Consider the following 17,498-nt stretch of genomic DNA (forward strand, 5'->3'; position numbering starts at 1 on the left):
AAATGGGGGGAGTCCTTAGAATTTTTCCTGTGTTAACGTAGCAGTCCCCCGGAGCGTAATCCGAGATTACAGACACCGCAGCAACAAGAGCTCCGAGGGATAAGCTGGGACTTGTCCGCTGGGAAAGTGTGATAGCGCATGGGTGTGTGTGTGTGTGTGTGTGTGTGTGTGTGTGTGTGTAAGCTCCCGTACGTAGTTGCACGCTCCGGGCTATCCCGAAAGGAATGGCCGGACCTTCCCCTTTTTTACCCGCCCCCTACGGAAAGCGAAGTTCTTTTGTCAAGATCTAACCCGCGGCTCCAATAAAACGCAGGCTGGTGGTTTTCGGCTGGCGAGGTAGAAAAAGAAAACGGAAAGAAGCGAGGAAAGAAGGAAACCCAAGGGGCAAGGGGTAGGCCAAGCCGCCCCCACGCTGGGGGATGTTTTCGCAGCGACCACTTCTGCTGCGGCCGCATAATGGCCCCGCCGGGAATTGGCCGCAACCCCAGACCACCAGAAAATATCCCACCACCCTCTCCTGGCCTGTACTGTGTCTCACGTGGACAGGGAGCTCTTCTCCATTTTACCACCTCCTCACGCCTCACACTCATATTCATTTCGATGAAAATGTTACTGACTTCTGTTTTCTCAAAGAGATATTCTAAGGAAGGTATCGCGTTAAGAAGTCACACTCTATTGTGTGTACTGAAGTATGGAGTTACCGGTTGTTGTGGTCTTCTGTTCTAAGAAAGGTGTGGTGCAGTTTTCTATGCAATCTTTTCTCTGCAACGCTCTTCATCTCTACATAACTACTGCACTCTACAGCCATTTGAACTTGCTTACAAGTTTTGATCTAACTCTACACATTTTACCCCTCCCGCCCCCTCACGCCTCGCACTCCACCATCCCACCCCCCAAACAATTCCTTCCATTACTAAATGCCTCATGATGTGGCCTATCAGCCTATATCCCTCCATTTAGGTATCTTGTGCCGACAGTTTATTTTCTGCCATACGTGATAAGTTTCTTTCCTTTAGTTGGCCTCCCACCTACTCGTCTGCATTCTTCTCTAGTGGCATATTTAGAAAGCTTCTATTGTCTTTTTCCATGTTTACAGTTCATGGTTCACTCGTACTTAAGGCAAATACTTGCTGAAATGACTTCCTAATACTTAACACATTCGTGCTGGCATGTACCAATAGTGGCTTATACTCGACTATCCCATCGGGTGGCAAATACCGCCGATAGTTCAAGCTCAACAATCCCATTCGGCAACATGTAACACCGGTAACTCACACTCGACTATCCCATCAGGCGGCACACACCACTGGTGGTTCGTGCTCAACAATCCCATTGGGCGGCATGTACGAACAGTGACTCGCACTCGAATATTCCATCGAATGGCCCGTGTCACTAGTGGTTCGTGCCCAACAACCCCATTGGGCAGCATACAGCACTTGACTATCCCATCTGGCAACATGCACCACCGGTGGTTCACGCTCAAAAATCCCATTGGGCGGCATGTAACACCAGTGGTCCTCACTCGTCTATCTCATGGGGAGGCACTTGTCACTATTGGTTAATCCTTGACAATGCTATCGTTCGGTATGCACCATGGGTGGTCCACACTGCCCCAACTACGCTACAAGCTATACATAACATGTAATGGATTTCTCATCAACTAGGAGCTATGAAAAGCAGTGAATACAACTTTGTGTCGACCTTCAATGACAGGGCTTTCTGAACAAATGAGATATCAGTATCACATAATATGTGATTAATTTAGTGTAAAAATTTTATTATCTCTTTTTTTATGGATTTAAACCGAAGGTCAGTATATTAATGTAGCCAGGGTACTTGAAGATGTGCGTCGTCCTTCATTTTGAGGAGAGGAAAAGCAGTGCCGCCATATGAAGTAAATCATGAATACACGCGCGCCACACAGAAGGAGCACAATAGTCAGTGCCAGTGTGGACGTGTTACATTTCTGTTCAATGCTAGTAAAATCTTTTTTCACCCAACCTTTTCTTGCTGTTGCCAGTCTGTATTTTATATCCTCATTACTCAGGCCACCGTGAGTTATTTCGCTGCCTTAATGACATAACACGCCCATTAATTCTAGTATCAAATTTTCTAATGTAGTTTCTTCAGAAACTTTTACTTTTCTTTGCGTTCATCTTAAAACTTCGTTTAGAGATACTCTCCTAGTATTTTGCCATCCAAACCCTACAGTTTTTATTTCCCGTTGAATATTCATTTACTTTTTATATATCTACATGGTTTCCTTTGCAGTTTGCTCAATACAAAGATTGAGTAATATGTGGCCAGGCTATATAGCCTTAGCATCTCTTAATATCCTTCGACTCAGTCTTCGGTCAACAGTTCGTTTTACGTATACTTTGTTGACAAACTTTCGCTCCCTGCAATTTACCTCTAACAGCTTCAAAATCGTGATGACATTTTTTATGGTACACGTACTAGAAATGACATGCTCTGTAAAAACAAAATACACTTCAGTGAGACGTAATTGAAATTTCATCAAGAGTTCCGTATATCACAGTAAGTTTGTCGATAAATAGTACCCGCCACTTCGCTCATTATTACCTGTTACAAACTATGTAACGGTATACTGGACAGTTTACGATGTGTTATAAATATTTAGTGGTTCATGTTTCATCAAAAATCCTGTAAATTTTCCTTCTCGATTCATCCAGTCTTGCCCTTCTCATCTTTCAGGAACCAGCCAAAACAGTAAAGCCGTTACCTGGACAGTACGACTTTCCCCCATCGCTGAAGTTTCGACATTTATACAAGTAGCAGTTACTGTGACGTACCGAGTGAAAACAGAGATACCTTCATTGTGTGCCTTTCGTCACGCAATATCAAGCAAGTAGTAGGTCGACAACACCGGACTGGGGCGGATCAGACGAGTGTGTTCTCTAGTCAGGCGGGGTGTCCGCCGAAAGAATACAGTGGTGGTACCGCTGCTCCGACCAAATACTACGAAGGCTCTAGCCAAACAACGCGGCAGACAGTTCGTTCTCCATTCCCCAATTCTAGAGTGGCCGTTGGTAGTGCAACATACTGTTTTTCTCATCAACATCTCAGCTGTTGAGTTCGTGAGATCTTTTCAACGTCAATACGCTGAAGTGTTGCGAACCACGTGAAATGAGAATCCCAGTCCGTTGCAAAACTTGCTTTTTTTTTTTGGAAATTGTTCGAACGGTCTTCGTGATTCCAGTTGCAATAGAGCTTCTTGTTCCAGTTCAAGGATGCCTCCCCTCAGAAAAGAGTAGTGTTTAAGTAATATGTACATATTTTCTTCGCAGAAACAGTCACGCATCTAGTCTTCACGCACCATAGTCAATTAAAGTATACATGCGTTGCACTAGCGTTACCACACCTACACCGAGATTCAACAAGAGTTTAAAATTTTACGTAGGAGTCTTCCTAGACTTTCTTGTCCCACTAGTAGGTGCACACGGATCCTTCACAAAAAGCTTTGCTCTTTAAAACATTAGGAAATAAATCAAAGAAATGTTTTGACGTTTAGCAGATACCAAATACCGCGTGCCTCGAATAAAAATTGATGTATACAAGATGGAGAGCAATAATTTTGTAGCAATAATCGTAAAGCAATAAAATTGTTAAATAACTCATCATAGTTCATACATCGAAGGTTGATAGGTGAGTGTTCAGACATCGAGTTACTGTGATAACAATACTCCCTCTACTGGTAGCGTTCATTGTAGGGTTTCCCACAGCAATAGCATGACAGTGGCAATATTTAAACAACCGGGTTTTCCGTTTTGAATAACATTACACACCAGTGAAAAAAACGTTTACTTGATTACTACCGTCTCTTGGCTACATTTCATAGCCACCACGTGTTACCGCTTGATATTACAATTCGGATTATTATCTAGTCAAAAACGCCGCACAGCGTGTAGGTTAGGTGATTTTTAATACTCCACTTTGTTCAGATACGCTACAGTAACAGCAGAACTCTTGTTGAATTGTGGCCAAAGTACTTAACACGGTAGTAATGTGCAGTGTGTGAGTGTGTGAGTGTGTGAGTGGGATGCAAGCGAGCGAAACGTCGCGCGGCGTTCACATTGTTTATGGTATGTACTCTGTTTGATAGCATTTCACTGGCAGAAACTGGGGCGGCAGGAGGGCTGCGAGAAGCTCTCCCTCATACCTGGGCCACAAAAGTAGCCAAGGGACTTCCTATCGGCTGTGTTTCCAGAAATCTCGTACTGTACGTTCGGTGATCCGAATTCGCATCCATACCGCGGTTTTATTCGAAGAACAACGAGGTCTCATAGACTTTTGCTTCAATATTAGCAGTTAACGTGCCTGTCGTATCTATAAGACTTAGTTCCGCCCTTTAGTAGCGTAGCAAACAACGAATTCAAGAATTAGTACTTCGCACGTATTGTCAAAGCAATAATTTTCAAACTGAACGTTAGGTACGTTTAGGGTAGACAGAAATATTTTGTATCAGAATCCCTAGAAAATCAAGTTTGACAATGTTTTAGGAGTGACTTCTTTTACACACTGTTAAATGTTTTTAGTATGTACTATAATTGTGATTTCATCAGGACTCGAAGCAAGAATGATCGAGCAAATTAGCAATAAAAATAAACGCCATTTTATTGTCATCTCACTCCAGATGGGCTTAAGGCATATGAAATCATGTTTCCCTGTCTTTCAGTTTCAGATAATAAGACACTTACAATGAAATATGGTAATATGATTTGAAGTTGTCAACCACATTGTTATCTTTGAGTACTCGTCCCAATAGGCAGGTAGACTGTTAAAAACTTAACGCCGACACGGCAAAGGTATAAAGGAAGGGCCTCACGCGGTTCTTCGTATTTCGCTTCCAGGAGAATGTCAGGTATTCACAAGCAATAATAATGTAGTCGGGCCGACAAGAAGAAATTATAGATAGTCATTTGAAAATGATATTTATGTAAGAGACTCAAAGGAGGCCCATATAAATAAGATTATAGCAATATAGACCGAACTATATATACAAATAAATTATTTAATTCAGTAATGATTATAGAAAAATCAGTAAAAATTTAAACCATAAAAATATTAAGCGCCATATGCTTTGCAACGAAAATATAGTTTTAAAAAAGAACTTAGACGATATTCATACAGAATGGACTGATAGGGTAGGCGGCCTCTAGAGGTAAACGTTCCAAACTAAAAAAGTAGTCTAAAGCAAAATCAAACTGCTTCTAGCATAAGACTTAATAATATTCTTCCGTTTGAGTTACACATCGCGAGTGCCAATAGGAAAGCGATTTTTTGTTTAAGGTGAATTAGAGGAGATATATAGCTTCTTTACCTACTTTTAATCATATTCAGCAGTTCAGCGCATATTTCATATGGAAGCAGTATCACTCTTAAAAACTTCTGCACTGCCTTAATAAAATATTATATCTAATAGAGTAAGAAGAACTGCCGTCGACTTGAATCGATATTTATTGATCATCAGAGTACGTAGCCTTTAGTTTCGCTTAGGGTAAGGCTGTTAGCGCAAGCAATCGCTTTTCTTTCATGAAATACTCCTCCCGACTTGTCATAGTTTGAAAATCTACCTCTTACGAGTCCCCTTTGCTCAGTTTAGTCCCAACTACTACGTCGCATCTCTCGCCATCTCGAACCACCATAACGATCCATTAGTCAATAATTCTCCACCCACGCTTATAGCATCCGCTACTGAAATTATTAAAACACGTAGGGCAAATAAATGCTAAGTATACCGCTAAGCCTTTTACAATTTTGAGAAAAGAAAAGTTGTATCCTCTGCGCAAGCAGTGTTTCCTTGCGGGTTCTGGAGGCCGAATGTGATGTGTAGAGCGGAAAGACTCCTAGCGCTGTCTTGCGGTGTAAACTGTACGTAAACAGCAATGACGAGCTAGCAGCAGCTTATGCGCATCCACTCCGGACTTCATTTTCTTTTGTGAATAAGAATTTCAAAATGCTGAGACTAGCTGGCAATTATCTTTATTATTTTCTTACAAAAAAAACTGAATCGAACTAGTCAAATGATAACTGTCTAAATATTTTTGAAACTTTTTTCTTGTAAGTATATATTTCTCTCAAATGTATTTTATTGTATATTATTTAAGTGTTGTATCTTCTGTGAATGTTCACAATATTCTAGTATTCTTGTTGTATTCACTATTGTCAAATTCCTAGTCATCATTTGAGAAGACATGTGTTTTTTGCAGTACAGTGTTGTTCTGTCGCGTGTTATTGTAGCGTGTATTGATTGTAAAGTCGTACGTAAGCCCTGCCTTTTCAGCGGATTCCTTTTCATTGTCGACTGAAATGTGTTTTTTTTTTAATCTTTTTTTTTTTTCATTTCGCATGTGAGTAAATTGTAAGAACTTGTTTGTGCGCCGTCGCGAGACGGCCAGTTGTGTTTGTTCGAGAGAACACGAAGAGCAACCAGAAAGGAAACTGCCCTGAATAAAGTGAGCCGCAAAAGCCGCGAGGCGGGGCGGCCCAGCTCAAGTCTGCGATATCTGATATACCTAGCAAGTTGGACTCTGACCCACTACCCACAGCGGCTGATGACGGCCGCTGACCATATTGTACTGCATTTGCAAGACACTACATAGCGAATTTTGTAATATATTTTCGTAATAAATAGTGTAGAAAAGACTCAGTGTTTTCTTTTGTTCCTTACCACGACTGCCAACTACAAATAGTGTTACGGATATAAGTGCAAATATTGTGATCATTGTACCTCAATATGTACCCACTCCAGTGTATTAGTTGCTTTTCCTCCACGTCAAACAGTCGTCCTACAGACACGTCACATAATTTACAGCCTGATGTTTTCCGGCCAGTAGTAATGCACCACTATGTGGACTACGCTTTTCAGCGAAGATTAACGGTTTTCGCCTACGCATCCACATTTCAATATGTGATATTCTGCGCAGGGGAAAATATAAGCATTAATGACCTGCTCTTGCCACACGTACTTGAAGGTACCAAGAAAACCTAAAAACATACTGCATCTAATAGCTGTAATTATCAGCCTGTAAATGAAGTAAATTCATGTGTAATGTTGATCAGTACAATCAAAATATCTGCACTTATAACCCTCACAACATGTATATTATAGATGCACAATATTCTGCTAAGGACAGCTATACTGACATATTCTTCTGCTTCAATTCATGTCACGACAAATAATTCCACAAGACACTTTTTTCCATACACAAATTTCAAGTAGGTACTTGGGATATGCTTTGCTTAAAGGCATTAAACATATGACAGAATAATTAACCGAAAGCTAAATGTTACGTCTAAACTGCCACCATTTGTCTAGGTTATAGCAGGTCTGTTCGCAGTTGCCCAGCTGGGTTAACGGTTCTGCGCTGTGTAATATCAATTGCTTCATTATTTTCTGCCATTCTGAAGCATTCACACAGGAATGACACATTTAAAATCTACACTCATGCCATAAGAGGGTCTCAAAGCCACGATGTCGAGTGTAAATAGAAAGTACTTCGAGAATGTATTGTTTTGTTTACAGAAATACTGTGTGAAACCACTAGTATTAAACAATCTTCAGTATAACAGGGGATACTTTCACCATACAGACTATTTTTTTAATTTATGGCAGATACCAGTTCATGCCAGTATTAACTGGAGAATCACTGTTCATTGTGTCAAATAATTACATGAAATGGCTTCATTACAACACCAAGGAAATACTTCTCTCTTGCAACGTCTCATTAAGTAACGCGACGCAGTCACTTATCAGCAATAAATCCTGAAATGCCTTTCTCACTATTCAGTTTTAAGGGTATCAGTAATCAGTGTTCTTTACGTTTTACAGGACTCACTTCCTTTAGCATTCACTTCTATTTGAAGAGCAACCGCAAGGTGACATTTTGTTCAGTGGATGCTGTCTTAAAATAGACCAATGAGATCGCAAAGGAAAAAAAAGTTTTTTTGTATCGAAATGTGACTTATACCACGTAAAACATTACCTGTGTAGCAATTGAAGCTTCCGGAATTGGTCTAAATCAAGTATTCAAATCTAGTAAAAACCACACACACGGACACTGCTCGCTTCGTCTTAAGCCACGTGTTAACAACTGTTTCCATAGAAATTTTCTTAGCAAGACGCCTTTAACTGCCCTTTTTTACACAAAAGACGAGTATGATAAGAACACCTAAAATGAACCTGAGAAACATATTTGCGTCGCCACCGCTGTAGTATGCGTTACGAAAGAAAACCTTGCTTGATACCAGTCTTTTTACAAAATTATTTAGTGTGTCGGGGACCATACAATATTACAGTAAATCATCAATTGACTAATGGAACTTTCTAATTGAAACGTTTTACAAACGTTGCATTCACAACATCAAACCAAGAAAATAATCACTATTTTAACGTTTATTAGCATTACATTTCATTGACTACTCGCATTTTTATGATTGGTGCGTTGTCCGAAATCTGTCGAAGTGAAAGCTGATAACGCAACTGAATATTAGCGACTCATTTGCAAGAAACATGCCTATGAGAGTGGAACTTGACACAAAATTCATTGTCTCCACTAGCAAGTCAACATCGTAAAACACCTCATCTGACGAGTCTTGACGACGCAACGCAAAACTTAGGTAATGACTGCACGAGGCGCCCAGCTGCGGCCCTGTTGACCTCTTCGCCGAGTCGAAGACGCACCCGCGTCGACAGCTGGCTGAGCGGCAACTCCAGCATTTCCCCTAGGAGTAGGGGCCTGTCTGTGGCAGTGGTAAGTATCAGAGTAAAGGAGGTTCGCTGTAACAGGCTTAGATTAGATTAGATTTTTTCGTTCCATAGACCCAAAAAATTAGGTGATTCTCGTGGGTATGGAACAAGTCAAAAACTATAAAAATAAAAACATAATACATTTCAATATAATACTTAGTATTCTGACCATTTGTCAGTAGATTATCAAAATAGGTGAACACAATGCGGTAAACTGGAACATCTAATATTTAATGAATTAACACACTGTCAGAAATAAACATTTTTGTGCACTATCAATAAATTTATCACACACAAAATAGCTAATCTTGACCGTTGTGGCCAAGTGCAATCAAAACTAAAGTCTATCAGAAATTTTTACTTCAGCTGGCTTAACAGTCTCTGTTAAGATATTCATCTACAGAGAATAAGGAGTTGCCTATCAAAAAGCATGCAGCATTATCGCCAATGGAGCATGTGTGTTTACAACTTCCAAGCTTGGTTGATAACAGTCCTATATTCATTGTTATAACTAGGAATAACACAATAAATAGCAGGCCGGAGTGGCCGAGCGGTTCTAGGCGCTACAGTCGCAGGTTCGAATCCTGCCTCGGGCATGGATGTGTGTGATGTCCTTCGGTTAGTTAGGTTTAAGTAGTTATAAGTTCTAGGGGACTGATGACCTCAGAAGTTCCATTGTGCTCAGAGCCATTTGAGCCATTTTTTTATCACATTATAAGGTTTATTGACACAAAACTGATACAAATAATTCTGTTACCAAGGGCCAACTTGTAGATTGTAGGGAAAAATATATAAATTGATGGTGGTTATACCAACGTCCAGGAAGAGCAAGTGAAATGCAGAATTCCGGCGAAATCGCTAGTCCATTAACATTCTACATTATCTGATCAAAAGCATCCGGACACCCCTAAAAGCATACGTTTTTCGTATTAGATGCATTGTGCTGCCATCTGCTGCCAGCTACTCCATATCAGCGGCCTCAGTAGTCATTAGACATTGTGTACGCGAGATTTTCACTCTCCTAAACATCCCTAGGTCTACAGTTACCGATGTGATAGTGTAGTGGAAACGTGAAAGGACACGTACAGCACAAAAGTGTACAGACCGACCTCGTCTCATGACTGACGGAGACAGCCGACAGTTGAAGAGGGTATTCATGTGTAATAGGCAGACATCTATCCAGACCATCACACAGGAATCCAAAACTGCATCAGGATCCAGTGCAAGTACTATGAGAGTTAGGCCGGAGGTGAGAAAACTTGGATTTCATGGTCGAGCGGCTACTCATATGCCACACATCACGCCGGTAAATACCAAACGACTCCTCGCTTGGTGTAGGGAGCGCAAATATTGGACGATTGAACAGTGGAAAAGAGTTGTGTGCAGTGACGAATGACGGTTCACAATGTGACGATCCGATGGCAGGATGTGGATATGGCGAATGCCCGGCAAATGTTACCTGCCAACGTGTGTAGTGCCAACAGTATAATTCGGAGGAGGTGGGGTTATGGTGTGATCGTATTTTTCAATGTACGAGGCTTGCACCTCTTGTTGTTTTACGTGGCACTATCACAGAACAGACCGACATTGATGTTTTAAGCACCTTTTTGCATCTCAGTGTTGAAGAGCAATTCGAGGATGGCGACTGCATCTTTGAACACGATCGTACACCTTTTCAGAAAGCACGACCTGTGGCGGAGTTTTTACACGACATTAACATACAATAGGCTGGCCTGCACAGAGTCCAGACCTGAATCCTACAGAACACCTTTGAGATGTTTTGGAATGGTGACTTCGTGCCAGGCCTCACCGACCTACATCAAATGGTTCAAATGGCTCTGAGCACTGTGCGACTTAACATCTATGGTCATCAGTCCCGTAGAAGTTAGAACTACGTAAACCTAACTAACTTAAGGACATCACACAACACCCAGTCATCACGAGGCAGAGAAAATCCCTGACCCCGCCGGGAATCGAACCCGGGAACCCGGGCGCGGGAAGCGAGAACGCTACCGCACGACCACGAGCTGCGGACACGACCGACATCGATACCTCTCCTCAGTGCAGCACTCCGTGAAAAATGGGCTGCCATTTCCCAAGAAACCTTCTAGCACCTGATTGAACATATACCTGCGAGAGTGGAAGCTGTCGTGGAGGCCAAGGGTGGGTCAACACCATACTGAATTCCAGCATAGCCGATGGAGGGCGCCACGAACTTGTAAGTCATTTTCAGCCAGGTGTCAGGATGCTTTTGATCACACAGCGTATGTAACAGCCTCAGCCCCTATACAGCCTACGACATTAGCTTACTCCTATTTAAAAACGTTAACATTTTAGGAACCCAAACTCAGAAAAGTCTTGATAATCATAAAAACAGTGATACAAATCCACAATAAAGACGATTTAGTAATATCAAATGAGGATCGTTTTGTGAAACGTGTCACCCACGTACGGAGACAGTGGTAGTATCGCGTTTACAAAGTATGAAAGGGCAGTGCATTGCTGGAGCTATCATTCGTACTCAGGTGATTCAGGTGAGAATGTTTCCTACGTGGTTGTGGCCGCACGACGGAAATTAACACACTTTGGAGGCGAAATGGTAGTTGGAGCTAGATAAATGGACATTCTATTTCGGATATCTTAGAGAATTCAATATTGCGAGACCTACAGTTCAAGAGCGTGTCGAGAACACCATATTTCTGGCATTATCTCTCACCACGGACAACGCAGTGGCCGGCAGCCTTCACTAAACGACCGAGAGCAGCGGCGTTTGAATGAAGTTGTCATGCTAGCAGACAAGTACCACTGAGTGGAATAACGGCAGTAATCATTATGGGACATAAGACGGACGTGCCCTTTAGGACATGGCGGCGACATGTGGCGTTAATAGGCTATGGCAGCAGACGACCGATGCGAGAGCCATTGTTAACAGCACAACATGGCGCGCAGCAGCTCTCGTGGGCTCGTGACCATGTCTGTTCGACACTAGACGACAAGTAAATCGTGACCTGGTCAGATGAATCCCGACTTCCGTTGGTAAGAGCTAATAGTAGGACTCACGCAGACACGACGAAGCCATGGACCAAATTTGTTAACAAGGCATTGTGCAAGCTGGTGGTGGCTCCAAAATGGTGTGGACTGCGTTTACATCGGATGAACTTGGACGTCTAGTCCAACTGAACGGATCATTGACTGTAAATCGTTGTTGTTGTTGTGGTCTTCAGTGCTGAGACTAGTTTGATGCAGCTCTCCATGCTATGCTATCCTGTGCAAGCTTCTTCATCTCCCAGTACTTACTGCAACCTACATCCTTCTGAATCTGCTTAGTGTATTCATCTCTTGGTCTCCCTCTACGATTTTTACCCTCCACGCTGCCCTCCAATGCTAAATTTGTGATCCCTTGATGCCTCAAAACATGTCCTATCAACCGGTCCCTTCTTTTTGTCAAGTTGTGCCACAAACTCGTCTTCTCCCCAATTCTATTCAATACCTCCTCATTAGTTATGTGATCTACCCATCTAATCTTCAGCATTCTTCTGTAGCATCACATTTCGAAAGCTTCTATTCTCTTCTTGTCCAAACTATTTATCGTCCATGTTTCACTTCCATACATGGCTACACTCCATACAAATACTTTCAGAAACGACTTCCCGACACTTAAATCTATAGTCGATGTTAACAAATTTCTCCTCTTCAGAAACGATTTCCTTGCCATTGCCAGTCTACATTTTATATCCTATCTACTTCGACCATCATCAGTTATTTTACTCCCTAAATAGCAAAACTCCTTTACTACTTTAAGTGTCTCATTTCCTGTTATAATTCCCTCAGCATCGCCCGATTTAATTTGACTACATTCCATTATCCTCGTTTTGCTTCTGTTGATGTTCATCTTATATCCGTTATGTTCGGCTAATTGGAAACTATTTGCAACCATTCGTTCCCAAACAACTATGTCAGCAGGCCACAGATGTTCGCGATTGGTTTGGAGCTCATTTTGGATAATTCGAGCGCATGATTTGGCCGGCGAAATCGTCCGACGTGAATTCCGTCTAACATTTATGGGACGAACCGGAGACGTCAGTTCGTGCACAACTTTCTGTGCCGACAACACTTTCGCGATTGTGGATGGCTGTAGAGGCAGTATGGCTCATTTCTGCAGGGGACTTCCAACGACTTTTTGAGTTCAAGTCAGTCGAGTTTCTGTGAGATACAACAGATTACTAAGAGGAATCTCATGACTGAAGCATCAGCGTACGTCTCACTCGGTTGTGGGTGGCTGGGAACAAAATATTTCTTATCAGGAATCGCTCTAATAAACACTGTACACATTCGTAAATATTGCGTGCAACAGTGATTCTTGAGTGCCATGTTGACGCTCGCAGCACGCACACACACACATACATACACACACACACACACACACACACACACACACACACACACCGGTGGTGACATCCTCAGTTCCAAACTGATACTACATATTATTCAGTTCTGCACATCTAGGGTAGAACACCAGTGACAGTTGTAACTCATTATGAGGAAATAATAAATGGGATCGACACTTAAAATTTCTTAGGTGTCCACACTGATGAGAATTTGAACTGGAAAGGCACATTTTGTAACTATTAAAACAACGTAGTTCAGCCACATTTGCATTCAGAGTCATTGTATATCTTGGGGAGAGACAAATCAGAAAGTTGGCAAATTTTGTATGTTTTCATTCAATAATGTCATATGGAATACTGTTCTGAGGTAACCCGTCTTTTAGAAAGAAAGTCTTAATTGGTCCAGAACGCAGGCTGTACGAATAATATGTGATGTTCAGCCACGATCACCTTGTAGACGTCTATTTAAGAAGGTGGACATTCTGACTACTGCTTCGCAGTGTACTAATTCCCTCATGGCAAAAATGGCTCTGAGCACTATGGGACTCAACTGCTGAGGTCATTAGTCCCCTAGAACTTAGAACTAGTTAAACCTAACTAACCTAAGGACATCACAAACATCCATGCCCGAGGCAGGATTCGAACCTGCGACCGTAGCGGTCTTGCGGTTCCTGACTGCAGCGCTTTTAACCGCACGGCCACTTCGGCCGGCCAATTCCCTCATGAAGTTTGTAGTAAATAATCAACTAAAGTTCAAAAGGAACAATGATTTACGCAATAACAATACCAAAAGGAAAAATGACATTCATCACTCCACGTTAAGGTTGTCTGTAGCACAAAAAGGGATGCACAACGCTAAGGCAAAAATTTTTGATCACTTAATCAGAATTTGACAGACAGCACAGTAAAATTTTAAAATCAACTGGAAAAAATACTCCTACACAACTCCTGATATTCTGTAGAAGAATTATTATTATTTTAACGCATGAAAGGCAACGGTCTTGCCGCTGTGGATACACCGGTTCCCGTCAGATCACCGAAGTTAAGCGCTGTCGGGCATGGCAGACACTTGGATGGGTGACCATCTGGGCCGCCATGAGCTGTTCCCATTTTTCGAGCTACACTCAGCCTCTTGAAGCCAATTGAGGTCCTACTCGACCGAAGAGTAGCGGCTCCGGTCACAGAAAACCATCATAAGGTGCGGGAGAGCGGTGTGCTGACCACACGCCCCTCCTATCCGCATCCTCAGCTGAGGATGACACGGAGGTCGGATGTTCCCGACGGGCCACTTGTGGCCTGAAGACGGAGTGCATGTGTGAAAGGTGGTAGGTAGGGATTATTAACCCGCTTCTGTATATTAAAAAATAAATACACAAAATGAAATAAAAATAAAATAAAATGAAATAAACTTACAAATGTTCAGCATGTAGCCACATTTACAAATTAATTTACATCCACATCATTACGATTTAACGGGCAAAATGTCCGCTTCGATAGCTGAGTGGTCAGCGCGGCAGGATGTCATGCAAAGGAGCCCGGTTTCGATTCCCGGCTGGGTCGGAGATTTTCTCGGTACAGAGACTGCGTGTTGTGTCGTATTCATTATCATCTCATCTCCATCGACGCACAAATCGCCAAAGTGGCATCAATTAAAAAGACTTGCACCAGGCGACAGGTCAACCCAACGGTAGGCCCTAGCCACACGACATTTATTTATTTAACGTGCAAAATGATCCATTGAACGCGAAACAAGCCATCTAACTAGACCAATAGCGGGCGACAATGTGTTGGACGTCCACTCGTTATCACGGAATGTCATGGCAAGAGTCCTGCCCACCCTGTACAGCAAGATAGGTGGCGACCTGTGGGAGACTCGGGGACGAAGTTGAATGTTGGGGGAGCCAAAGAGTTTCTGAGCTCACCGTTCGGTGCACACGGTGCTCTGTTGCAGACGACCCATATGTATCTCCATGCTGACTTAAATTACGGTTGTAGTGAAAACTAGAGATCGTTGTGACGGGACCACGAGTCAAGATCGGAAGATTCACTACTGTTATTAAGTAAGGTCGACGGTCGAGCCTTTATGCACCATGCTCTGAACAGGCGCCGCACTTCGGACGTAGCCCGGTGAAGGCGGTAATATGCAACGGAGACATTCAGGCTCATTCATACCGGCTGTAAAGGGACCTGTGGCTGTTGTCGAAGGCACCGCGACAGCTGTAGATTGCTAGAACATTACTCCGAACCATCTGCATCCCCTCATGCTTGATGTCTTCCTTGACGGCGCTGGCGTCCTCCAGCAGGTTAACTACCCGAGTCACAAGGCCGGAAGCATGGTTCAAATGGTTCAAATGGCTCTGAGCACTATGGGACTTAACATCTGAGATCATGAGCCCCCAGAACTTAGAACTATTTAAACCTAACTAACCTAAGGACATCACACACGCCCATACCCGAGGCAGGACGCGTAGTGAAAGCATTATTGTGGCCAAGATAGACACGAAGCCCACGCCTACTACAGTAGTACAAGTTTATATGCCAACTAGCTCTGCAGATGATGAAGCAAATGATGAAATGTATGATGAGATAAAAGAAATTATTCAGGTAGTGAAGGGAGACGAAAATTTAATAGTCATGGGTGACTGGAATTCGACAGTAGGAAAAGGCAGAGAAGGAAACGTAGTAGGTGAATATGGATTGGGGGTAAGAAATGAAAGAGGAAGCAGCCTGGTAGAATTTTGCACAGAGCATTACTTAATCATAGCTAACACTTGGTTCAAGAATCATGAAAGAAGGTTGTATACATGGAAGAACCCTGCAGATACTAAAAGGTTTCAGATAGATTATATAATGGTAAGACAGAGATTTAGGAACCAGATTTTAAATTGTAAGACATTTCCAGGGGCAGATGTGGACTCTGACCACAATCTGTTGGTTATGAACTGTAGATTAAAACTGAAGAAACCGCAAAAAGGTGGGATTTTAAGGAGATGGGACCTGGATAAACTGAAAGAACCAGAGGTTGTACAGAATTTCAGGGAGAGCATAAGGAAACATTTTACAGGAATGGGGGAAAGAAATACAGTAGAAGAAGAATGGGTACCTTTGAGGAATGAAATAGTGAAGGCAGCAGACGATCAAGTAGGTAAAAAGTCGAGGGCTAGTAGAAATCCTTGGGTAACAGAAGAGATACTGAATTTAATTGATGAAACGAGAAAATACAAAAATGCAGTAAGTGAACCAGGCAAAAAGGAATACAAACGTCTCAAAAATGAGATCGACAGGAAGTGCAAAATGGCTAAGCAGGGATGGCTAGAGGACAAATGTAACAATGTAGAGGCTTATCTCACGAGGGGTAAGATAGATACTGCCTACAGGAAAATTAAAGAGACCTTTGGAGAAAAGGGAACCACTTGTATGAATATCAAGAGCTCAGATGGAAACCCAGTTCTAAGCAAAGAATGGAAAGCAGAAAGGGGACGGAGTATATAGAGGGTCTATACAGGGGTGATGTTCTTGAGGACAATATTATGGAAATGGAAGAGGATGTAGATGAAGATGAAACGGCAGATACGACACTGCGTGAATTGTTTGACGGAGCACTGAAAGAACTAAGTCGAAACAAGGCCCCGGGAGTAGACAACATTCCATTAGAACTACTGACGGCCTTGGGAGCGCCAGTCCTGACAAAACTCTACCATCTGGTGAGCAACATGTATGAGACAGGCGAAATTCCCTCAGACTTCAAGAAGAATATAATAATTCCAATCCCAAAGAAAGTAGGTGATGACAGATGTCAAAATTACCGAACTATCACTTTAATAAGACACAGCTGCAAAAAACTAACGCTAATTCATTACAGACGAATGAAAAAACTGGTAGAAGCCGACCTCGGGAATGATCAGTTTGGATTCCGTAGAAATGTTGGAACACGTGAGGCAATGCTGACCCTACGACTTATCTTAGAAGAAAGATTAAAGAAAAGCAAACCTACGATTCTAGCATTTGTAGACTTAGAGAAAGCTTTTGACAATGTTGACTGAAGGTGACAGGGGTAAAATACAGGGAGCGAAAGGCTATTTACAATTTATACAGAAACCAGATGGCAGTTATAAGACTAGAGGGGCATGAAAGGGAAGCAGTGGTTGGGAAGGCAGTGAGACAGGGTTGTAGCCTCTCCCCGATGCTATTCAATCTGTATATTGAGCAAGCAGTAAAGGAAACGAAAGAAAAGTTCGGAGTAGGTATTAAAATCCATGGAGAAAAAAGAAAAACTTTGAGGTTCACCGATGACATTGTAATTCTGTCAGAGACAGCAAAGGACTTGGAAGAGCAGTTGA

General features: G+C 42.3%; 1 protein-coding gene and 1 pseudogene across 1 annotated transcript in view; both read left to right on the forward strand.

Annotated features, from left to right (window-relative positions):
- The window catches only part of LOC124714185 (zinc finger protein 316-like), a 134,668-nt gene that overhangs the window by 31,770 nt on the left and 85,400 nt on the right, over positions 1–17,498 (forward strand). The window lies entirely within an intron of this gene.
- LOC124717329 lies at positions 14,150–14,267 on the forward strand (annotated as a pseudogene).

The sequence above is a fragment of the Schistocerca piceifrons genome, chromosome 1 (assembly GCF_021461385.2).
Source record: "Schistocerca piceifrons isolate TAMUIC-IGC-003096 chromosome 1, iqSchPice1.1, whole genome shotgun sequence".
Lineage (NCBI taxonomy): Eukaryota > Metazoa > Arthropoda > Insecta > Orthoptera > Acrididae > Schistocerca > Schistocerca piceifrons.